The sequence below is a fragment of the Apium graveolens genome, chromosome 5 (genome assembly GCF_009905375.1).
Source record: "Apium graveolens cultivar Ventura chromosome 5, ASM990537v1, whole genome shotgun sequence".
Taxonomy (NCBI): domain Eukaryota; kingdom Viridiplantae; phylum Streptophyta; class Magnoliopsida; order Apiales; family Apiaceae; genus Apium; species Apium graveolens.
In genome coordinates, this window is record NC_133651.1 from 74,249,915 (window position 1) to 74,258,072 (window position 8,158).

Consider the following 8,158-nt stretch of genomic DNA (forward strand, 5'->3'; position numbering starts at 1 on the left):
TAAGGGTATACGCAAATACCGCTTATCTCTAGCATAGGTATTATGCAACGAATAAGCATTTGAACCAACAGATATATAAATCAAGAATACGAAACAGACATGCATATATACCATTTCACATGCTACAATATATCGCAAGAATTTGCTAATAACAAATATGCATTTATCACAAGATCATGCATATACACATATACATCACAACAACAGTATAACGGGTAGAAAACTTGCCTGAGCGACTAGGGGTGATAAAAGGCTCGGGACGAGTCTGGTAACCTATAAACAACAAGTAAGTTGGAATTAAACCAAAGTCACTTGTAAATCTATACTCTAACTACCTTAGACTCTAACGCTCGCTTTGCGCTTATTGATTCTCTTAAGTCACTCGAGTACCCTCGGCTCCACCATTTTTTATAATTTAACCATTATAAGATTTAATGCGATTCCTTCGCGAGTGTCTTACCAACTGCCTAAAACTCTTATCATAATTGTTTCATACACTAATTAACCCTTTTTGGTCTTTAACCTATGTTTCAAAGTAAGGCGAGGGGAAAAGTTTCGTTCGCGAAACGCCGTTACTTAAAACAGTCGTTTCTCCTAAACCGTACATCAGAATCAAACGAACTACATATCAAAACGAAGCTCGTAACATGAACTATCTAAACATGGCAATGGTCATAATCTAGCAGGGAGTTCTCGGGTCCAAATGTTATGAACAAAAGCAGTCTAAAGTAAATCGGACATTACGACGGCTATGTTTACGCGATTACCAATATTTAAACTACTCCAATTAACCACTAACCAACTCATAACCATCAATACAACAAAACTTCACCTAAACCATACCACATCAGTCCATAATCTCCAAGGTTTTCAACTCAAACAACCACAATCAAGACCTATGAACTATAATCAAGCTTCAATTACCAAAACACTTTCAAATCAAACCAAACTACTAATAATCACAATCCATGCTTCTAATTTCATAAAACCAACCATTAAACTTACTAACAAATAAAGTAAAGGCTAGGGTTTGAAGTTTATACCTTCCTTGGGAGGTTTTAAGTTGCTAGGAAGCCTTAGGGAGCCTCCTACAAGCTTGATCTTTCCAAAGAAATCAAGAACACAAAGTTAGGCTTTGAAGTTTCTAAAAGTCCGATTTAAAGAACTGTAAAAATGAGGGTCTTACCATGATTATTTGGACGGGACTTTTGAAAAAGAGTTGTAGGCCATCTCAATACCTTTCCAATGAACTATAGAACACAATATTTGAGTGAGAAATGAAGGAGATACAGCAGTTTTAGTGTGCTAGTTCTGTTTTGGCCGAGAGCAATGGAAATGGGGGAGGAAATGCTTTTGCTTTCTTGTGTTGGTGGAATAATGTGGTGGATAATGATGGGTTGTCTTGATATTTTGCTAGGTTAATAATAAACAAATGAGTTAGTGGAAGATGATCTCACCATTTGCCATGTGTTGGTGATTTGTGGTGAGATGAGATCATCCCTAGTTAACTATATAATTAACTAGTCATTCCTTCCTAACTATCACTTGGTTTCTTGTTTGATCAACCATTCACTTGCCTTGCCACTTGCAAAGGTATTTACAAGAGTCGTTATTCATTTCTTTGTCCGGTTATCACTCAATCTCGTTGATCGTTTGGTTAAATACCTTAATGGTTTTATTGATAAAATCTTCTTGGTATTTTTAATACCTAAATTAATTCTCCTTTATAATCCTTGAATTTAAAATCCTTCATCTTAATATTAATTCCTTAAATCCCTTAATGTCTGGTGGAAATCTCGGGGAAAAATAAAAGTGCTCGTTTTCAAAATCCGACAGCTTTTACATACACTTATTTTCTTTATGGAATACTAATACGATCTTAGAATTTCCATAACAGTACTCCTATATATCGTGGTCTGATAATTTTTCTTAATCAGCATTGTCAGCAAAAGTTACTATTCTTCCGGGTTTCAAAAATTTGAAAAATTGGGGTTATTACAGTCTCCCCTCCTTAAAAGGATTCCGTCCCGGAATCAGATAGAAAATGAATAGGGATACTTTCTTAGCATTACACTTTCTAACTCTCAAGTAAATTTTCCCATATTGTGGTTCTTCCATCAAACTCTGAATAGTTTGATAACCCTTATCCTAAGCACTTGTTCCTTTTTCAATCTATAACCCTTCCTGGTTGCTCCATATAGGTTACGTCTGGTTGCATGTCTATGCGCTCATATGCCCCTATTTATCTGGCATCTGAATTACACTTCCTTAACATTGATACGTGAAACACGTTATGACTTGCTACATGTTCTGGGGTAAGGCTAGCTCATATGCTAACTTCCCAATACTTCTTAATATATCCAAGGGTCCGACAAATTGTGGACTTAGCTTTCCTTTCTTTCCGAATCTCATCAATCCTTTCCAAGGGTTTCCAAGGGGATACCTTTAACAACACTAGGTCCCCTACTTCCTATTCTTTGTCCTTTAGTGTCAAATCAACATACTTCTTATGTCCATCTTGGGTTACTACCAGCCGTCCTCTGATTAGATTTTTATATCCTTGGTCCTTTGGAAAACTGCGGGTCCGAGCATCTTGCGCTCTACAACTTCATCCTAACATAAGGGAGATCGACATTGTCTTCCCTCAAGGATCTCATAAGGCGACAACTCGATAATGACATAAGATCTATTGTCGTAAGAAAACTCAATCCGTGTTAAGTGATCATTCCAATTTCTTTCAAGTCTATTGCACAGACTCTCATTATAGCTTTTAGCATTAGAGCTTTTGCTTCTCAATACCCATTCTTTTCCAGTTCGTAATCGCTACTACCTTCCGTTCCTAATATTATACTGGTTATACTTTTGCTCGTTAGCGTTCTATAACCTTTTAATAACCTCGTCAACCTTAGTATCACGAATGTGTTTCCATTCCGCATACCACCACAACTTTACTACTCCTTTTTCAGCTGCTTCTATCTTCGAAAGCTTAGTCCTTCATATAGAAGTAAAAGAATTTATTGAGAGATCACTATGATCATGAACACTTGTTACATTGCATAGTTAGTACAGAAGGTGGCCAGCCTTTAGTACTTGACAAGCAATTAAACAATAGATGGTATCCTACTAGGCTTCTATCACACAGATAGATAGTCATTCGGCAATACCTCCCCTTTCTGGAAGGGTTGTTCTTCTCAGCTTACATGAAATGAAAAGAAGAGAAAAGAACGAATTGAAGAGAATTGTATATATAAAAAAAATATACTGCCATAAAATATATGGCTTGGAACCTACCTCTGAACTATAGAGGTTTGTCATAGGAGAACAAAACATATATGTATTTATATCAACATCAAGTATTATAGCATCGCATTTCACATGCCTAAATATTTTCGCCATTCCGTCCATCATTCTATGGACCCATGCTCTTCCTCGAGCTTATACACAATCACCTTTGAAACTCCCTCGATATCGAAAATCGAATCTGGGATCTCATTCTAGACCTCATCGTTACTAGAATCCATTTCTATACCGCAACCTTCTTCGTATGGGTAATACTACTCTTTATCGATAAGAAGGAATAAATATATCATAGGTAGATAATCGACTTAATTAGTCTATCAATGATAACTTATACACCACCACGACCAGATTAGTGGTACTTACTCTCAACATCCATTCCAATACAACTCTCACGGTTGTAAGTAATCAGCTCATTACTCTCAGAATCATTCCTGCATTACTATGGCCCACCGTTGACCTACTGTAGTCATTCGTTTTCCAAGAAGTTTTAATAGCTAACCATACGGAGTCCATTCATATCATATCGAATTCTTCTAAGGAGGTAACATGATCACCATTCTTGATTCATGAAGAACACTCCTGATCCTGACGTACATTCATGACGTGAAGCAGATAAAATTGTAGAAGAGTTTCAATGAAAGCAATGATAGCAGGTTAATACCATTCTTAACCATATGCCTTCAATAGAAGACTTAACTCAATGGTTTGTTTAGTCCTTTTTTTTCTTTTTTTTTTTTGAAACATGGTCCAGGCTCATTCTCAAGATAGTATCTCCTGAGATAGATAGCCCGCTCATGGCGATTACACGAATTAAACCTTTACCAACTACTATTACGGTTGGGTATTGCACAGCCATCAGAAGGAATGTCAATCTTCCAAACTATAATACAACCTTCATAGCTTTAACCATCATCACTGTATTCCTTTGGCACAAGCGCCTATAATTATCCTCTTACCTTTAAAGTGTCGGCCACCTCTTTGGCCTTTCCTGATAGTAAAATTTCCTTACAGTCAATGTCATTTTAACCACCTCCAAATAAATTTTCAACCTTATTTCAATCACAGCTTATGTGAAAATGCTTTTCTTTAATATCTGATGAGTAAATAAAAAAAAAATATCACCATTTTTCCATAAGTTATTGCCTCAATCTTTAGAGGTTAATCACTGTCACGACTGACTCTCAATCATACTTAGAACATCTTTTATCTTAGGTCCTAATTACCCTGAACAATTTCGACCTTTACTGGTTCGATCCATACTTTCTCGTGGTTTAACACGTGCCCCACTTGGCATCATTATAATCATGTCATATTTCCTTTATCAACATTTTTATTCTTGAGAATTTCGAATATTTCCTTTCTCCTTGTAAAACCTCTAAGGTTATCCTTCAATCGTTCCTCCTGTATTCCCTATATACAGGGCATATCAAAATATCATTTACTAATACTAGAACCATTGTCTATATACTTCTGAAAAATTTCTCCACTGATCCTTAAAGGTTATTATTACCTTAATCCTTTCCAATTCATACTGTCAAAACTCATACTATCCCTATTAAGGGTGAAATGCCAACCTTTATGCATTCCCCTAGGATTCGTTTTAAGTTACCGATATTCTATCCTTAATTCCACCTTTAAAAAGGTACAAGCATCCTTCCATGGATAAATAAAGTCATATATCCCTGATAAGGGTATCTTATTCAATCATTTCCACCTCGATAGTCTATACCGAATTTCACAATAGCATCCTTATTCAAGTTAAGGTCAATCCACATGGCCTCCAAAAGATAAAAATGGTTATCCATTTTTCTTTCCTGAATTGGTAATGATCACATGGATGATCTGGAAGATATTGGTCGTGTTCAACGTGAACTTCTTCTTAATAAATCCTTATTTACTTTTGTTGTTTATCTCAACAGTCATCTCAATGTTGGGATATCTTTCATACCTGGCGTCTCCCTTCCTAGGTATCAAGCCACCGGTCTTACACTTCACATTCTTGAAGGTCACTTCCTTCATCCAATTTTTCCTAATTTCTTACTTCCTTGTCTCCTCAGTCTATTCGCGTCTCAATATTTATCCTTCGAACTATCTCAAGGTTTCCTCAAATCCTCCCAACTTATAGGGGATAAAATATATTTATCTCTTATGCCTTCAACCATCAATTTAACTCATGGTGAATCACCCTCATCCTGACGATTACATACTTTTCTATTTCTATTGCTACGAGTCTTTAGGGTTTCCTCATACCCAACTTCCTTATCATTCCTCAAACTCTATTGCCTTTATATTCCTTTCCACTTCAGTTTCTTTTTATTTTCCCTTCTCTTATCATTATTTCATGAACCAACACAACATAAGCATTGATTTCAAATATCCCGTCATTCTGGATTCGTGTCCTCAGAACAAATCTTGATAACTCTTACAACTTAGATTCATAATTCATCATACTCATCCGCTTTTGTTCTAGCTCCAAAGCTTTTACACTACCTCCATAACCTTGGGAAGTACTTTCCTGAAAATAATTGTCTGAACTTAAATCAGTTTATTATAATCTCTTGCTCCGTGCCTTCCTTAGCCTTTCACCAGCGGGTGGCCTCTCTCTTAGGAGGGTAAATGACAAAAATAGTCTTTTGTGATTCGTCAATCATTTAGAATCTCAAATGATTCCTGTATTTCCTTTAGCCAGGCTCTTGCCTCGACTGGGTCAGCTTGTTCCTTGGAACTCTGAGAGCTTAGCGACTTAAAGGTCCTGAAAGAATTTCTCACCGCATTGTTTCCTCAGGGTGGTGGTTGGGGATAATAGTCTAAGTTCTGTCTAGACTGGTCCATAAATTGTCGTGTAGGAGTACCATCTCAGGTCTCCTTTCCTTACTCGACTTTCTATTTCCTTAGTATGAAATGTTTCAACCTTCTCCCATAATCGGGGTTATCTTATACATTAAAAACCTTGTTTTCCACTCTATTATGTTATGGGTTCTTTCTTTCTTGATGGCAACCTCCCTGACTATCACATTCAGGGTTTGCCCTAAATCTTATTCCTCAAACTATGGCTCTCATCTAAGTTCTCATCCTTAAGCTCTTGAACTTTTGGAACCCAATTTCTGTAGGAACACCTCACTATCCCCTTATCATCTTTCTCGGTGTGGATCTCTTCTCCAGTCATTGACTCTCTGCCTTCATTCATCACTTTTTCTGGCACAATATGTTCTTTTCCAAAAATTCGGTCTGTATTACAATCTCAAACAGCTTTTCGGTACCGGCTCCGGTTACCTTCACTTCTATTTCCATTTTCTCAAAATCTCTTATAAACTATCCCAAAGACATTATCATCTTGGGTCTCTCCTTTTTACTAAGGGCATCAGCCACCACATTGGCTTTCCCTGAATGATAAAGAATCTCCCAATCATAATTTTTGATTAGCTCTAACCGCCTCCTCTGGCGTATGTTGAGCTCTTTCTACGTAAAAATGTACTAGAGCTCCTATGGTTTGTGTAAATCTTGCACTTCTCTCCATACAAGTAGTGCCTCCAATCTTTAGGGAAAAACTATTGCCACGAGCCCAAGCTCATGGGTGGGGATATCGAATTTTATATTCCTTTAATTGTCTTGACGCATACGCGATTACCTTGCTGTGCTGTATATGAAGCACCCTAATTCCTTATGCGAAGCGTCACTACACATCACAAAATCTCATTTTCCATTCGGCAACGCCAACATAGGGAACGTCACCAACCTTTGCTTCGGTTCTTAAAAGTTGTTCTCGCATTTCTCTGTCCATTCGAACTTCTCAGTCTTACGAGTAAGCCGCGTTAAAGGGGCTACTATCTTTACAAACTTGAACGAACCTCCGGTAGTGATCGACCAATCCTACCTCTGGTAGTTTCCCTAACCATGGTCATCAATTCCTCAGTGGTCCTTTATTCATTCTTGTCAGGATCCTCCACGGGATCCTCCTCAGCAACAATCCCTTCTAGGACAACATCCTCAACCGCTACATCCTCAATATGAACATCATCCGGTCCTGCGTTAGGACGCTCTATCGGATCCACAATCCGATCTCCAATTAGTAATAAAACATCATCGCGTTGTTGCTCCTCAACCTCAGGGTTCGGAGTCCCGCTACCATATACGATAACGAACTACTCTTCTATCACGATATTTATAAGGGTTCCCATAAGGGTTTTAACTGTCAGTACTACGTTAGGTAGCCCGACTATGAACTTGGCAAGAGTTCTTATTATCTTAGTTATTATCTTAACGTCACATCATCTCTGAGGTTTATAACGCTTAGCTCTGATACCACTTCTGTAACACCCCCAAATTTGGGGTCGGGGATCCGGGTTGTCACGAGTTCCATTTCCCTTAATAACACCCAATCTTAATAATTAATCAACTACTCTGTACTGTGACCCCACAATAAACACACACACCACACGTTATAGTCTCAGAGATGAACATCCAAAAATAATCACAAGTCATTTTATTCCACAATTATCTGCCAATACACCTTAAAAGGTTTTCTGAATAAATTTACATTTTCTTTGCCATTATTACAATTCATAAGTATACATAAATCTGGTACATCAAAAGTTGAAGCCTAGTCTATTGGTAGTTCCCATCTTAGCTACATCGACTTCAATGCCTATAGGAAGCTGCAGAACATTTTCTATCCGCTCGTGAATTGGGAGCTTGGTCCTGTTCATCTTGTCTATCTGATGTTGTGTGATGAAAGAAGAAAGCAAGTGTGAGCAGCAAGCCCACCAAAATAATATGTATAATAATTTACAATATATGAGCCTTCTCATAGTACTCATGAAAGTCTTGGTCAAAAGAAATGAACCAAGTTTGATATCTT